This window comes from Papaver somniferum, chromosome 2 (genome assembly GCF_003573695.1).
Source record: "Papaver somniferum cultivar HN1 chromosome 2, ASM357369v1, whole genome shotgun sequence".
Classification (NCBI taxonomy): domain Eukaryota; kingdom Viridiplantae; phylum Streptophyta; class Magnoliopsida; order Ranunculales; family Papaveraceae; genus Papaver; species Papaver somniferum.
The window spans coordinates 71732617-71750848 of record NC_039359.1 but is presented as its reverse complement, the minus strand read 5'-3'; the positions used below and the strand labels follow the sequence as shown (position 1 = coordinate 71750848).

At 35.2% G+C, this 18232-nt stretch overlaps 1 long non-coding RNA gene and 1 pseudogene across 1 annotated transcript; both read left to right on the top strand.

Moving 5' to 3' along the window:
* The first annotated feature begins 493 nt into the window (after positions 1-493).
* Positions 494-2420, top strand: LOC113351363 (annotated as a pseudogene).
* A 3326-nt stretch (positions 2421-5746) lies between these two features.
* On the top strand, positions 5747-9193 carry LOC113347999. Its single transcript, XR_003359383.1, has 4 exons — positions 5747-6572; positions 6660-7060; positions 7180-7304; positions 8846-9193. It is a non-coding gene; the product is annotated as an uncharacterized LOC113347999 (long non-coding RNA).
* Positions 9194-18232: the final 9039 nt, after the last annotated feature.

Sequence of the window (18232 nt, the reverse complement as noted above, 5' to 3'; positions counted from 1 at the left end):
ATGAATTTATCTCGATGTTCAGCAATGGTTGTGTTCATTTACCGTTATGGGGTCATTTTACATTTACGTCAAGTTTGAAGGGGACAGAATTGATGAGATGGACAATGTTGAGATACACATCTAGTATCTAAACTATGGGTTATAGGGAGAAATGTTCTTATAGATTATTACTAGATGGACAATGTTGAGTACTATTACAAACAAAGCCATCAATATCTTGGTGACATTTTCGATGTTAAGTTCAAGTGAAACTTGGATATGCTTTTATTCTATTGGATATCCATTGGGATCCTCGACTTTAGCTCCTGTTTTTCTTCGCTGGTGACAACCATGAACCCTGAACGAGTCATACCATGTTATACTATCAAAGAAATATTTTAAGCGTTTAATGGAGTGTGGGTAGCCTATTTAAACCTCTAAAATGCACGATAAGAAACTATCCCAGCATTCAAAGGAAAAAAAAAATAGGGTAAAATTGATCAACAGAAAGAATATGAGACATTCATCTGAGAATTACGACCCATGTTATCCTGACCAACCAGTTGTAGACCTCTATCTTCCTATATGGGCCAACCAACCATCCTTCAAGTCTAAAGCAGCTTTCGTATGGGTTGAAGACAAAGATGATGCAACTGGCGTGTCAAGTAGGTCTACGCTCACTTACTCTCAACTCAATTCCTCTGCTCAAGCAATAGCTTCGCGTCTTCTCATTTCTTTACAGAGAGGAGACACTGTTCTTATTCTGTGTCCACCTGGTCTTCAACTGGTTCAAATTATATTTGGATGCCAGAGAGCCGGTCTTTTAAGTGTACCCATATGCCCACCAGATCTTTCTCTCCCTAATCATCATCATCATCTTATAAGAGTTCTTTCACAGACTAAACCCAGAGCAGTCATTTCTCATCAAGATTATATTAGTGGTATTCAACTCTTGCAGAATCTGAAATGGGTATCTGTGGATGACTTGAAGGAAGACGTCGATGATGATCAGTCGATCAAACTAAATCGTTCTTCTTCTCATGTATCATATGATGGATGCAAAGCTGAGGATGTATATTTGATTCAGTACACATCTGGTGCAACTGGAATACCAAAGCCTGTTCTCGTAACTGCGGGATCAGCTGCTCATAATGTTAGAGCTGCAAGGAAGGCTTATGATCTTGATCCGAGTAGCGTTATTATCTCATGGCTTCCTCAATATCATGATTGTGGACTCATGTTTCTCTTATTAACAGTTGTTTCTGGAGCAACTTGTATACTCACCTCACCGGCGTCGTTTGTGAAGAGACCACGTTTATGGCTAGAACTGATTACCGAGTTTAAAGGGAATTGTACTCCTGTCCCTTCCTTCGCTTTACCGCTTGTTGTTCGGCGAGGCAGGATTGATCAAGGTGCAATACCTTTAAATTTATGGAGTTTGCGAAACTTAATTCTCATCAATGAACCAATTAGAAGAAGCTGTCAAAGAATTTATCGGTACATTTACGGTTGTGGGGTTGAATTCAGCTTGTATCTCTCCCTCCTACGGGTTGGCCGAGAATTGCACCTTTGTCTCAACTTCATGGAGAAAGGATTTCGCTAACATGCCATCATATAAGAAGCTCCTACCTAGTGCCAGACTCTCTTCGAATCCATCTGAACAATATGATGAGGAGTATGATAACGAAATGGATATTATTATTGTGAGCCAAGACACACATGAACTAGTGGAAGATGGAGTAGAAGGAGAGATATGGATTTCGTCACCAAGCAACGCAACTGGCTACCTCGGCTACCCTTATTTAACAAGTGAAGTTTTTCAAGGAAGATTACAAGGAAGAGTAAGTTATCAATACGTGAGAACCAGCGACAAGGGAATTGTTATAGGAAAAGAGAGGTACTTGTTTGTATTGGGTCGATGTTTAGATGTTATTACGACCCAAAATTATCAACAAATTCATCCTCATTATTTAGAAACAACTGCTTACAAAAGCTTCCCTAAGCTTCTACGAGGAGGTTGTATAGCTGCATTCCAGATTCCAGAAACCATCGTTATTGTAGCAGAATTGCAAAGAAGTGAAGAAAGGGATGCCGGGGTATTACTGAGACTATGTGAAGGCATAAGAGAAGCGGTTTGGAGGGAACATAACAACGTTGAGGTTGGGTTAGTTGTGTTGGTTAAGAATGGAAGTGTAGAGAAAACTACATCGGGTAAGATACAAAGATGGGCAACTAAGAATAAGTTGATTGGAGGTGAATTTAATCCAGTGAGCGAAATATGGTTCAGAGACCATAAAAAAAACATGCCATCTTCGGCAGTAAAATTTCATTTCGAAAAGAATGGCAAGGGAAAGATAAAAGATGAGAAACAAGAAGAGCTAATCCATGCAGCCTCAATGACACCCAGGACCAATCGTTTAACTTTGATATCTTTTCTGTGAGACAAGGAAATCTTGAAATGCTAAGCCATGATGTTATGTGTTGGTGTGGGAGAAGTTTTCCAATGAAAACTTATGTAGTTTTTAGCCCAAAAAGTAAAACAGCAGATGTGTGCTTCTTTTGTCTTGTATGCTTCTTTTTGTCTTGTATACATGTATTATCAAATTTTATCAAAAAACCATCTTTATGTTTTTTTTTTGTTTGAAAAAGAGGCAAGTCTTGTTCTTAATTCTCCAATTCGAGATCGGGATAGGTTATAGGACTGATCGAGAATATTCTACAGTTATAGAAATTTTACACAAACAACAGAGACATTCTAATGACTCAGTATCATAGTTGTAGGACATAATCTGAAATGAACCTTAATCATGCCAATCTGATTCCAAATTAACAAGACAAGTTCAAATAGCCTGGTTTAGATCGAAATAACTCATCCAAACCACATAACAAATCTTCTAACAATAAAAATGTCACTATAAAAAAATCTAACCACTTTTCAAGGTTTTTTTTCAAAATTAAAATGAAAATGACTTAAACGTAAAAAGATCCATAATCCAACCATTTTTCAATAATTTTTTTGAAGTAGCGGTAACATAGGTAACAGTAAGTTGCAGTAATATAGGTAACCTGAATAACCTAAATCTGTTAACCTGAAACTGGGGTTTTACAACTCTTTGCTAAACATCGTAGAAAGTCTTATGTTTTACAATTGGTTTCAAAGGAAGAGTTGTCATATATCATCACTACCAACCCTTAGGTCCAAGGGGTTGCGCTAAGAAAACAAAGGACAACTCCTTAAGAAAAAGAGTTGTGACGACATTTAGCTATAACAACTCTGTTCCATAAAGCTAGTGACTAAGCCTATCACAATTTTCACAAGAATTGTTGAAGAACACAAAAATATGATGATGAAAAATAGTGTTAGAATGGAGATTCGAACATGAACCTACTGCATGGAAGTCTAGCTCATCAACCATCCTTACAGTTCACAAGTTTTGGGTTTTTTTTTTGTTTTTTTAATAAAAATGTATAACAACACTTATAAGAGTTGTTGAAGTAAAAATATAGAATGTCGGAAAATGAGGTTGGGGGGATTTGATCCTCAGCCTCCTGCATGGAAAGTGCACCACTAACCATACCTACATTATCACAAGTTCTGTCAAGTTTGTGGTTCTTTAATATACTAATTTTATGACAACCCTTTATAAGAGTTGTAAAGCAAAATATAATGTTCAAAAATAATGCTCAGGTGACTGAGCCGCAAACAGTGCGAAGCCTTCTCTGTAAAAAATCAGATAATTCTTACGAAGTGTTCATGTGGCTAAGTTCGGTTAACTATATGGTTGGATTCATCGTTCTTACGAAGTTTCCGACTTATAGTCCACTTACCGCCACGTTTCGATCTCGGAGCCAGGTTCATGCCTCGAAGTTGATGAAAAGGGGTCTGTTTAAGGTTTGAGGGTATTACCTGAGAAGGTCCGAAACTCTTGTTTGCGTACCTGGTATCCGAACACGGTTGTTAAATTCTAGAATCGGTATTGTATGATTCTCATACTCATGAACTAAAACATTTATGATCTATAGAATGAAAAGTTTGCAAACAATAGCTTAATGAAAAGTTTGAAACACAATTAGATTCATTTGATTATCTTTCATGATTGACTGATCATCATATTTGATCTAGAGGTGTTAGATAAATATGGTTAAGTTAAAAGTGTTCATGTGGCTAAGTTCGGTTAACTATATGAAGTCAGAACCCACACAGAGCTTAGTTTGTTTGTCGTTATACCGAATTTGAAGTTTGAATCGACACTGAGCTCCATATTTATCGATTTCGATAATGTATCATGCTAAGTTTGATGTCACAACCCACCCGGAGCTTAGTTTGTTTGTCGTTATACTGAATTTGAAGTTTGAATTGACACTGAGCTTTATATTTATCGAGTTCGATGATGTATCATGCTAAGTTTGAAGTGAGAACCCTCCCGGATCTTTTTGGTTCATAGTTTGTTTGCCGTTATACCACATTTGTTGTTCAGATCGATACTGAGATTCATATTTATCGATTTTGATGATCTATCATGCTAAGTTTGAAGTTAGAACCCTCCTGGAACTTCGTGGTTCATAGATTGATTGCCATTATACCACATTTGAAGTTCGAATCGACACTGAGCTCCATATTTATCGATTTTGATAATGTATCACGCTAAGTTTGATGTCACAACCCACCCACATCTTCATGATTCATTGTCTTTTTGTCGTTATACCACATTTGAAGTTGGAATCGACATTGAGTTTCATATTTTTCGATTTCGTTGATGTATCATGTTAGCTAAAGCTACTTCATGACATGTATGACTTGTCAAAATTACTTCATGACCTATGTGACTAATTGAAATTCAAACCGGAAGCACAAAGAGAAAGCACAAATGCACAAAGAGAAAGCACAAAGAAAACACACCTTTTTTTTGCTTCATTCCCATATTTTTTTTCGGAATTTTTTTATAACTGAAGGTCATAATAATATCTTAAATTTATTGATATATTTTTTGGATTTTTTTCATGTCGAAATTGATAGTAAAATCGAATACACAAGTTTGAACTAGCACAAAGAGAAACACACAAGCTTCTCAATTCGTATGAGCATCCTAAAGCGGATCTACACCGTCCCTTAAATTCTTCAATCTGTATGACCATCCTAAAGCGAATCTACACCGTCCAAATTCTTTTTAGATAAATCAAAAAAAAAAAAAAAATCACACCTCTCCCACCAAATCCTCTAGCCCCTTCCTCTGATTTCCTTGAAAGAAGAAAAAATTACCTTAAACCAAATTCCTAAATGAAGCAGATGATCCAGATTATTCGTTTTTCCTACACCACAATCAACTCAGTATCACCGTCATCTTCTTAGAGCATCTCCAATGGATTGTGGTGTGTATCCTACGTGGATGGTCCAGGAAGACATCCTTTTAAAACCTAAACTCAAAAATTTCCTACAATTTAGAAATTTAAGAAAAATTATCTCCAATGACAGATGTTTTGTAATCCATTTAGATTTATTTGATTGGTTGAAATATTTTCTTCACTTTTATTTGCTATTTTCTGTTGGTTTAATTTTATTTTGATTGGCTAAGGTTTAATTTTATTTTGATTGGCTAAGATATGTGACTAGGATTTATCACATCCTCCGTAAGAACCTCAACCTTTGAAACTAGAGGATGAACTAGATGACGTGGTAATAACTAACTCACCGCGTCATCTTCACACCCTCTTTCACATCTCCGTTGGAGAAGTTTCTTTTATAAAAAATGCAAAAATCCTATGCGGCCTATAATATAGGAATTTGAGAAACTCCCGTTGGAGATGCTCTTATTAACAGATTCAGCCCCTAATTTCATAAACCTCAACTGGAACTGTAGAATCATTACTTCAAAACCCTAACTAACATTTTCGACTTGTTCTTCATCCTTATACCCTAGTTAACGTCGAACCCACCTCTAATCTCCCCCTTAAACAATTTATTTCGTCTTCTAAATCTTCTCTGAACATCTCTACGAAACCCTAATTCATTGATTATACAAATCTCCAATTCTCTCTTCAATTTATACCTAATTCAAACATAGCTGGCTTTAATTCCAGCATAACCCCTTAGATTCAACTCTGATTTCACTATTGTTCTTCACCTTGAACTCATACTTAAACCCTAACTTTTGATCTGAAAGTAAACCAAATATTTGCTGAAATTGAGAAGACGAGCGAGAGAATGAGCATTTGCCATGAATATTTGATGTTTGTGAGCTGCAGATGAAGAATTCTACTGTTATGGTGGTGGTGATTTCATCGACGGAGAAGATCTAAAATGTTTGATTGATGAGTATATTTGTAATGGGTATGATTGAATTGGCTTCTGAAATTGATGGGAAGAGAAGATGACGAAAATGAAATTGATATCGAGTATATTTGAGATGACGAAAATGAAATGGAGATCGAGAAAGAAATAGATGGAACTGAAATTGATTAGAGAATCAGAGATTTATTGGTCTTGAAATTGATTTGCATCTGGTGAAATGGGAATTAGCTGGTGGAGGAATCGATTTTTTGTTGATTTATTGGGGATTTTTGGGGAGGATTTTTGTTGATTTGCATCTTGAAAGGTTTGTTGTTGTTTTTTTTAAGAGGAATCGATTTTTTGTTGATTTATTGGGAAATTTTGGCTGATTTTTGTTGATTTTTGTTTGCAGAATAAGCTTCAGAGTTTGGCTGGACAACATGAAGGCAAATTTTAGAAGGTGCTGTGGTTGTTGGAGTTGTGCAGCTGATGCAAAGAAGTTGCAGATGGATGTGATGCTAGGTGGTAGTAGTGTTGGTATTGAACTGAAGCAACAGAATTAAGTCGCAGCTGAGATTACAAGAGTTGAGAAGGTTATGAATTTGAGATGGTCATTGAGCTGTGGCAATGGCTAGGCAGTGTGCTGATGGACTTGAAGAGAATGGGTAGGCAGGTTGTGTGGAGTTGATGCTACACAATGGTGCTGATAGGGCTAATAACCACCACGTTTTTCCTGGTTTTATTGGGGAAAATCAGTTTCAAACTTTCAATATGATGCCAATGCATCAACGCAGCTGCAGTTATTTGGAAATTGTGAGTTCCCATTCGTGTAAGAGTCCTGTTTTTTTTTTTTGTGTGTGTTCTGTAAGTTAGGATATTTTGGTTCGTTTTTTTGTTTCAGTTCTAATTCTGTTAGCAATGTGTTGCTCCAGAGTGCAGGTTGACCCCAGTGGAGAAATCATGATTACCTGCACGATCTATTGTTTTGGAGTACCTTGCTGCAAGATACGAAGTTGACCCCAGTGGAGAAATCATGATACTGAAAAATTTCTGCCCGGTAGGTTTTCTTCCCCTTCCTTTATCGTAAATTCTCTGCAAACACCTAATGTTGGCACTCCCATCTTTCTTTTTGTTCATTTTGGAGTTCAGTTACATAGACTTCTATGCTTTATTGAAATATTTAGTCACTCCCATCTTTCTTTTTGTGCTATACTTTAACCTTCTTTAGTTGTTCTGAACTAAAGGCTTTACAGATCTACTCTATAAGCAACATGTGAAGTTGATGTGTCAATTGACTTGGTTAGGGAAGTGAGGTAGGATTAGGAGGGTGAAAATGGAAAAAAAACTTGCGTGAACTACAAAATGTGTGAAGAAAATGTGACAACTCGGAGAATTCAGACCTATTACAAATTCACTATTTCTGGCCAGCCCTATTATATCTTTCATTTACTTTAGTTCAATATGTAGTTTTTACTTGTAAGCCTTTGCTAACATAATCTTATCTTTTTAGTTTCTGTAAATTTGGCATAATGTGGATGTGAAGCATGTAGAAAGTACTGTGTAGAGAATTTGTTTGGAACTTGAATGGATCACAAGGATAAGTCTAAGGATGGGGTTCCGGCTTGGAAATATATAGATTTCTGAAGTTAAAGGGTAACTTTTTGTCGACGGAAAAGAATGGAAAACAAGATTCGTTATTGCTTGCTTAAGAATGAAAAAGAACTAGCCTGTAAAACCTTTTTAGCAAACTAAAGTTCCTATTGGTTATAGTGGAAACCTGAAACGTGAATTGTGTTTGAAGGAGCTACAGTTTTTTTAAGGGTTTGAAGTCTCATGACTACCAGATTCTTTTGCAAAGTTTGATGCCAGTTTTTCTGCTGTACTGTTTCAAAAAGAATATGATAGTCATGTGATTTCATACACTTAAATTGGCATTAATAAATTTTTGATGTTGGGTATTTGTTTACATTTGATTCGTAATTACTAAAGTTGGGTATCCATTTGCAGATAGGTTTATGTGGTTTTTGTGATTCTGATATTAGCAATGAATTTAGAATGGGTTTAAATAGTTTATATGTGATTGATTTTGAATGTTTGTAATGAGCTCGTGTTTTCTTGCATCCTTTCTTTAATCCTTTCTTTAATTTTGAAATAAAATGCTTGTTGAATGAACTGCATTTCTTAGTATACTAAGAAAATAGTCAGTACAATGTGAGTTCGATTCTTTGATAATGTTATCGTTGTCATGACCTATTATGAGTTGATGCCATTTTAGAAGTTGAATGAATTGTTTTGGAAAAGTTTTGTTTGAAAAAATATTGAATGGTGTTTGTATCATTCAATAGCTAATCTAATGCATTATAAGCTTTTGTAATGAATTACATTTGATTCTGATATATGGGGTATGGATGCCATTTTTGAAGTTGAATAAATAGTTTCGGAAAAGTTGTTTGAAAAAAATTGAATGACTATCAATTAATCCTGAGTATAAGTATGACATAGGGAAATTACTAATCTGATTCACTATAAGCTTGTGCCTCTGTAATGAATTGCATATGATTCTGATATGGGTTTATCTGGTTTGCGTAATGAATTCAGGTAACTATGACAAGACTAGGTGACCGCAGATCTCTCGAGTCCACAAAGTTACCACCAATGCAGCTAATTGGTCACAGGGGCATAGGTCTTACCCCTGGTCTGGGGGTGATTCTTCTCCAAGTTTCCACTTTCCAGTGCTAGTTCATTCAAAAGCATTGAGGGATCGGATAATGTTTTCATAACATCTTAATCTTCATATTGTTCAGGAAACTTAACTTTTGGTAAGAAACATCTATATCACTGCCATTTTTTGAATGTGTGTTTAACACTGGCAGTTTAACTTGAATGAATGTAAATGTGTTACACTGGCAGGTTAATTTGTATGTGAATTACTTTCGGCAATTTGGTTTCAGCTATAGTTTTATTTTTTTCAAATTAGTTATATAATTTTTTTTTTTTCAAATTAGTTATATGCACACAACTTTTAATAAGTGTTGTGTTCCATATTTCAACTACACAAACCAAAGGTTGTGAAAGAATGTTTTTACGACATAACTAGGTGTTGTCCAACATAGTTCTACAACTCTAACAAGTGTCGTGCAAATCTTATTCATAATAGTAATAAGAGTCGTTACATATTTCTACAATACACATCCTAGATTGTCTAAGATAGTCCTTTAACTTATACAAGTGTTGTGTTACATATTTCTACGATACGCATCCTTTGTTGTGTAAAATAGTCCTACAACACAAGCAAGAGTTGTGTTAGGCTTTCAAAAAAAAAAATGAAAGAGAATCACAACTTTGGCAAAATATTGTCGAATCATGAATCACATCACCCTTTACAACTCTTAGTCAAGCATTGTAGAAAAGCTTGGACATTCTACAATACCCCCGTTCCACAATGCGTAAAATGGAGTTGTCGCAGGGGTACTACAACTCTAATTTGTAGTCGTCAATGATGATTTTTCCCGTAGTATCTGGCTCGGCTGAGTTCTCATAAAAATCAGTCTTCTAAAACTTGTTCACGTTTGTGTCTTTAGTATCACCGTAGTTGCTTATATCTGTGTCTTAAGAGGTCTTGTCTCTGAAGGAGTCTAAATCGGAACCGGAGGAAAGTTAAGATCTTTTGTTGTTACTGTTGGAGATGCAGTTGAGGTAGTCTTTGATATTTTTGCTTTCCAAAACTTGATTGATGTTGGTATCATTTCTAATGAAGAGTATAAGCTTATTCTTCTGGATTGAAAAATCAACAGGAATTTACAAGAAAAATCATTCTCGAAGACTATATATCTATAAAATATACACTTTAAAATTCAGATGAATAGAGCCTCATGTTGAATGTGAATGAAACACATGCTTTCCATTGGATGAAATGACCTTGTACACAAATAAAAGTTTGAAAGCCTCAATTTTTCAAACACCTAAGTTCGTGGATTTTAACCAACCTAATCTGCATTTTGACAGGTGGACACACGATCCTCCTATCTGAGGATTGGACACGGGTGGATTTTTGAAACCCTCAGTTTTCACGGGTTAACGCGGATGAACATCACCGATCCATTAGACACCCAACCCTAAGAACAAAATATTGGTATTATACATGTATACAAAGCTTATCATACGAAATTGGTAGATAATATTACAGTTTTCTATTAAGATGTCCTTTAAGATATTCCAGAATTGAATTATCAATTTTGGATTGATCTCACGCCTTCCTATCGGTGAATATTTTAATTTTGGTTGTTGTAAAGAAGTTATGCTACTCTTGCTATGTTATATTACTTAGATTCAATATATACTCTTGTTAAATATTTAGCAATTTAACAAGAGTTTCTGTTCTCAGGTCAACAAGCAAAGTTCCTCTTGTTAAAGAAATGAACCTATCATTTTCTTGAACAACCAGTGGTTTTTATCAAATAGTAAAGATAATGATTTTTCGACTCAAAAATATGTGTTGTTAAACAAGCACTGCATTGAACCTATCATTCTCTTGATACTCAGTTACATTGGTTCTCTAAGAGTTGCTTCAACCGAAGTGAAGACTTTTGATACCAATCTGCATCTAAAAGATAAACCAATTTGATTTCCTTTTTGATTTTTCGATCTAGGTTTGGAAATCTATTTGCAGTAGACAAAGACCAACAAACCTCACGAATCCGGAACACTTACACTCAGTTAGCTGAGAAGCCTGGATTACTAACCACCTCTCAAGAGAAATCCAAATAAATCGAAGAAGAGTTTATAATCTTGAAGAATCACAAAGTCTGAGACGAAGAGAACTTTGTGATTCCTATCTATCTCTTTTCTGATCTGAGATAACAAGAACCTCAAAGATCAATAAGAACAAGATCTGGCTACACAAACTATTAGGTAAAGATAGTCAGACATGGATTCACAAATCCCCAGGTGAAGTTTTTAATTCGTAACCTAATTATGTTTCTCAGAGGAAACCTAGGTTTTCAGAGGACGAATCTAGTAAGCAACTAGGACACTGAAGTGCAGGGACTAAGAAATTATATTGCATGAGTCTCTCTAATAGGGGCGTAAAGCAATCAATATTATATAATTGTTTTATTTTGGGAAATTGGACGTATGTATATTATGCTTTATTGTTCAGTCTTAATAGAATGATTGGGTTTCTATGATCATTTTCTTCCTAGATTGATGAGCGGATAGGGCTCTTCATGAATATGTTATTGTGGTCATCGTAATCAAAACTTTGTTATATTTTCTAGACTTTGATGGTGGTACCTGAACCACGGGGTAACTGGTGGTACTAATTCCACCCCCACCCCCTGCTGCTACTAGTTCTATGTCTACTAGAGGATTGGGAAAAAGAACTGCTAACAAAGAGCTGAATCTTCTCTAAGGACATCAACCCTGGCATTGTTTTCCTATTTGAAACCAAATGAAGAAGGATATTTCTCCTATAACAATGAGAAATATGGGTTTTACTTGTACTTTTAATGTTCCCCGTATTGGCAGAATTGGTGGTATTGTTCTGGCCTGGAAAAAAAGAAATCAACCTAAATATCGTATCCTCTAGTCTGAGGGGCATCTATGTCACAACTAATGATATTATTCACACTAAAATTTTTCATATCCATTTTATATATGGAGAACCTAATTGTAGTATCAAACAAGAGTTCTGGGATAGTCAATGTCAGTTTCCACCAATGCCTCCTAGTGAGCATGTTTTCTTTATTGGAGATTTTAATGCTATATTAGGTACTGAAAATAAGAATCGAGGCTTAGAAGTTGATGATTCTGATTTCCTTAATTTTAGGAATTTTTGTAATGTGCTTGCTCTACATGATCCTGGATTTTATGTCCCTAGATTTACTTGGTTTAATATGCAAGAAGGAACTGATCTTATACTAGAAAGATTAGATAGATATCTTATTAATCAGATTGCTGAAAGTTTTTTCCCTAAACTTTGTGTCAATAACCTTCCTAGAGACTTCTATGACCACTGTCCTATGCATATAGGTTTTAATTTTGAAGATATTTTTATTCCTAGACCCTTTCATTTCATGGCCATGTGGATTGATGACCCCACTTGTAGAGACATAATAGCCAATTCTTGGTCTGTTACTGTAGAGGGATCTCCTGCCTATAAACTAAAAGCTAAACTTTTAAAAACTATATATAAAAGGCCTACGTGAATGGAATAAATCCTCATTTGGTAATATCCAAACTAATATTTCAACGACTAGGGAAGAGTTAACTGAAATCTAAACTTCCAACCCAACTGACTCTAGTTCCATCTCCAGACTAAGAGCCAGATTGGAATATTTGTATAATTTGGAGGAATTATACTGGAAGGATAAATCCAGAGAGGTGTGTCTTATGAAATCAGATAAGAATTCTCCATATTTCCATAGAGTCACCCTCTTCAGAAGGAAAAGAAATGTCATTAGTTGGACAAAAGACTCTTCTTGTACTATTCTAACTGATAGAGATAGTATTGGAAACTCTTTTTTTGATTATTTTAAGACCTTATACTCTTCCCACCCACAAAAATTTCAAGATCAAATCCTACAAGATCTATCTGTGAAATTCACAGTTGCAGATAATTCTCACCTGAATTCTCCTCTGAGTGAGGAAATCAAGAATGCTGTTTTTTGGATGGGAGGTAAAAAAGCCCTAAGACCTAATGGTTTTATGGGACTTTTTGTATCAAAAAATTGGATATTGTTGGGTATGCTATTATTGACATGATCCAAACCTGTTTTAGAACTGGTTATTTATCGCAAGTATTTAATCAAACTAACATTTCTCTAATTCCTAAGGTTCCTCTTGCTGAGTTGGTCTCTCATTATAGACCCATAGGATTGTGTAACTTTATTTACAAAATACTCTCTAAGACTCTTGCCAACAGACTTAAGCCTTTTATAAACAACATTATTTCCCAAGACCAAAGTACCTATATCACAAAGAGGAGTATTACTGATAATATTCTTCTAACTAATGAGGCCATATTTGTTGTTAATCACCACAAGAGTACTGATGGCGTTGCTGCTATTAAACTTGACATGTATAAATCATATATTAAACTGGAGTGATCTTTTCTGAGAAAAGGTTTTACAAAAAATGGGTTTTCCTGATCACTGGGTTAATCTGATAAACCTGAAAATGCGGGGGTACAACAACCTCACCCAATATTTCGATTAGCAATCTTTGTGGCCTAACTCTAATATACTTTTAAGAGAATCAACTAGACAGTCAGACTCAATCTTAATAAAAACTATATCAAGGAGTTAATATCTCTATCTCTCGATTTGATCTATACTCAAGCAAATAGAAATCTGCGAGTCTTTATCAAATACTAGAGATATAACTTGGATGGTACCAAAGAACAATATCCAAGTGTCAATCAATTTAAATCAACAACCAAAGGTTGGATATTTTAATTGATTGATCCTAACGCACAACCTGTTTAATTATATAACAAAATAGAATGCGGAATAGAAATAACACAAACACCACAAATTTTGTTAACGAGGAAACCGCAAATGCAGAAAAACCCCGGGACCTAGTCCAGATTTAACACCACACTGTATTAAGACGCTACAGACACTAGCCTACTACAAACTAACTTTGGTCTGGACTGTAGTTGAACCCTAATTAATCTCACACTGATTCAAGGTACAGTTGCGCTCCTTACGTCTCTGATCCCAGCAGGATACTACGCACTTGATTCCCTTAGCTGATCTCACCCACAACTAAGAGTTTCTACGACCCAAAGTCGAAGACTTTAATAAACAAATCTGTATCACACAGAAAATTCTATGATAATAGATAAATATGTCTCCCACGGATAAACCTATGAGTTTTTGTTCCGTCTTTTGATAAATCAATGTGAACAGGAACTAATTGATAAACCAGACTTATATTCCCGAAGAACAGCCTAGTATTATCAATCACCTCACAATAATCTAAATCGTATAGTACCGAAACTAGATATTGCGGAATCACAAACGATAAGACGAAGATGTTTGTGATTTATTTTTATCATTACCTATCGAAGATATAATCTCAAGTCAATTATTTAAATGAAATCGTATGATATAAAATTCAAAGATCAGATCGCTCAACTACAAGAGAAGTAGTTTCGTCTGGCTTCACAATCCCAATGAAGTCTTTCAGTCAACCTACAAGGTCTCGAGAAGAAACCTAAGGTTAAAGGTGCATCGACTCTAGCAAACCAACTAGTATCACACAGGAGGTATGGGTATTAGTTTTTCCAATTTCTAGATGTCTCCTTTATATAGTTTTCAAATCAGGGTTGGCAATCTAAGTTACCTTGGTAACAAAGTATTCAATATTCACCGTTAGATGAAAAACCTGATTCAACCAAGCTAATATCTTTCAACCGTTAAATCGAAACTTAGCTTGTCACACACAAATGAAATGTATTCATTTAGGTTTGAGTAACCGTACCTAAACGTGTACACTTAGTTGGTTCACAAATAGTTAACCAATGGTTAGCCATATGAGCACTTTCATATTAACCGTATTCATCTTTCTCATAACTAGTTCAAATGACTCATAAGAACTAGTTGATAGAGTTGTTCAATTGCTTAGGTCTTTATTCATAGACACAATTGAAACAAAATCGGATTGATCCACTTGAATCAATTCATGAACAATATACCCACGGTTTGCAAAGATTGCGTTCCTTATAATTTATTTATTTTTAGTTCATGAACTACCGATTTGAGAAATAACCATCTTGGGTACGCGTACGGGTATGCGTACATTAGCTACTGGATTTGAGTTGGCTTTGGTTTCCAAACTCAGCAGAAATTTTCGGGTATGAAAACTTTCGTGGGTATGCGTACGGGTATGCGTACGGGTATACGTACCTAAAGTGACTGGTTTACTAGTTTGCAAACTACAAACTCAGCAGAAATTTTTGGTATGAAAACTTCCGCTGGTACGTGTACGGGTACGCGTACTCAACGTGTCTCCTTCACCAATACTGCATGCACACATATGCACGCACTTGGTTTCCGGCACATGGATTTATACACTAATGTGCAAAGACACTATATATGCTTATATCCATAGATGGTAATCTCAACTCTACATTTCAATGATTGAAACATTCTTTTATAATGTTATAACAATCGTTATTCACGACTATCATCATCAAAGCTATTTTCAAGATTGAAACGTCATCATGACTTTCGTCACGGGTAAAGATGAAAATGGTTAAAGCGAAAGCTTACCAACACATATTTCGAGAAAAAGATAGGCGAGTAAACTCGGCTTGGAATAACAAATGTGTATGTATGAAAACTATCATACTTATACGACTTTGTCTCAATAGTAGGAGATAGAATATACTTTTGGGTTAGATAAGTTCAAGTCTCCACATACCTTTTAGTCGGATGAAGTTCCACCTGTTCCTCGAGTAGTTCTTCGTCTTCGTAAGATGATCGCCATGGAGTCTGGAATAAACTAGAAATCAAGACATATAGTTTTGATCAATAATATTGAAAAACATGCTTGAGATAACAACACATGCGAGTTCGACCGAGCAATGCTCTAACAATCTCCCCCTTTGTCAATTTTAGTGACAAAACTATCAATACATATGGATTACAAAATATATAAAACTTTGTAGCTTCTCGTCAACATGCTTGATCTCCTTGGTGCTTCAACATTACTCGAAAACTTCGTCTTTTCCATGATTCCATAGATGTTCAATTCAGCATCATAGTTGTTGAAGATCTGTAGCCAAAACAATGAGAAAGCTCTCGATCATTGTTATACAGCGTCATAATATTATTACACAACATAAAAGTTCTCATATCACAACTTCGACAACAATACTATGGTGATATGTATAACTCCCCCTTAGTCAATACTTCGTCTCAACACGAAAACCACTCCCCCTTACATAATGATCCGAAAACCATATGTACTTATAGTGTGAACTACATATTAATTCTCCCCCTTTCTGTCAATAAAATTGGCAAAGGTACGAAAACGGGATCCTAATGAAATTTTCATGGAGACACTTCAAGACCAAAGAAAAGTACATATCAACTTTGTTTAGATAAATCATAAAGCCGAAGCTAAATGCATTCATCACGGAGTTTATAAAGATACAAGATAACTCCTCAAAAATTCCACAGCCGCACTCCACACAAAGATATGGAAATTAAGCGCAAGTTCAAAAGAACTCTCCCCCATTTGATGTCATTCCCGAAATAACAACATGAGGGACCTTACTTTTACGAGAAAAGAAGGATTTCTTTGGACACCAAAAACCACAAAATAATTTTGTTATCCAAAAATTATCAATTACATTAACCACAAGAGAACCCATGATTAATTTAATCGGAGTACACAACCAAACTAACCACAAACGAATCTATGATTAGTTTAGTTGGAAATGCTCACACAAGAAGACTTATGGAGCCACACATTATATACATAAAATATGGATCAGAGAAGATCAATACTGCGGAATATACAAGGATTCATTCTATTTCTCATCACTATTTGCACAATGACATACAATAGACATAATCCTCGTAAACAAAAGATTTTAACCTATATTCCATCAATAAATGACATAATAGGCTTAACTTTTGTTTGTCAAAAGTTCATCGATCTTGTATCAATACTTGCATATCGACATATAAACGAGATAATTTTTGACATCTTATGGGACAATAATAGTTCACGGACGCAAACACACATATCCCATAACATATTGCAATATATAAAACCATAAAGATTAATACTTCAAAAATCATCTTCCAAACCAACTTTAGAATTTAAACAAATAAATCTAAAAACAAGAAGATGAAAACGTTGGACATAGCTATGTGTACTCACAATAAAGGCTATTCCAAACCCTAGTCGTCCTTCTTACTACACCAAATTGAGGAATCAGTAACATCAAACTGTAACATTTCTTTAATGTTACGGCATTAGTAACGCATTCTAGTAGTCCGTAACATGTTTTAATTGTTCCGGTTTTGAAACATTTTGTTACTCTGTCGTAACAGTTTGTTCAGTGTTATGGGCACTTACAGACACTAATGATCCAATATACGAATACACTCGTGCTAAAATCCAAGTACACTTCTAAAAAAAAAAACGAGCAGCAAATAAGTAAGTCGTTTCTCCCCTCCCGCCCTTTTTCTCTTTCACTTTCAATAAAATCTTCTTCTTCTCTCCACTATGTTTTCCCTCTTCTTTTCGATTTTCGTTTGCAAATTTCCCTCCCAAAATTTTCCCCTGAAAGATCGTGGGATGTTTATCACGATCTCAACTGCATTTTCTTTTTTTAGATAAACTAATTCATTCAGTTTACTGGACGAATATTTGTTCCATAGCAATTCTGTAACCCTAGATTTCAGAAAAAGAAATCAACGTATGCAAGTTGGAGATATTAACACTTTGGGTAAGTTAACGATTTTCGATTTCATATCATTGAATCTTAATTTGTTAGGGTAGGAACTTTTAATACCCATATTCGTACTAGTTGGGTGATTATAAGTAGATTTAAGAATGTGGGTACTTATTATTGAGGTTTGCTTCAATTGAAATGAAAAATCCAAACTTCAGTTACGTAACTGAAGCAACAATGACTAGATGGAAAGTCTAATTGGAAAGACTTAGCATAATTCTAATGGCTAAAAATCTGGAGAATACATTACCAACAACAAGCAATTTTTTAGATTAACTTGCAAGTGCAGAACTGCTTGAGTTACTGATAAATGATTGTTACCAATTTGTGGAGTATTTAAATCTGCTTTATATTTGAAAAACATACTATGAAAATTTACACAACCTAACACAGTTTGGAACTTTCTTATCTGCACATATGTCAATCTTTAGGCAGACGCTAGAACTCTTTTAGGCAGACCTTAGAAGTTTTCGTGTTTGAAATAAAATAGACAGTCACATGTATTTCTTGAA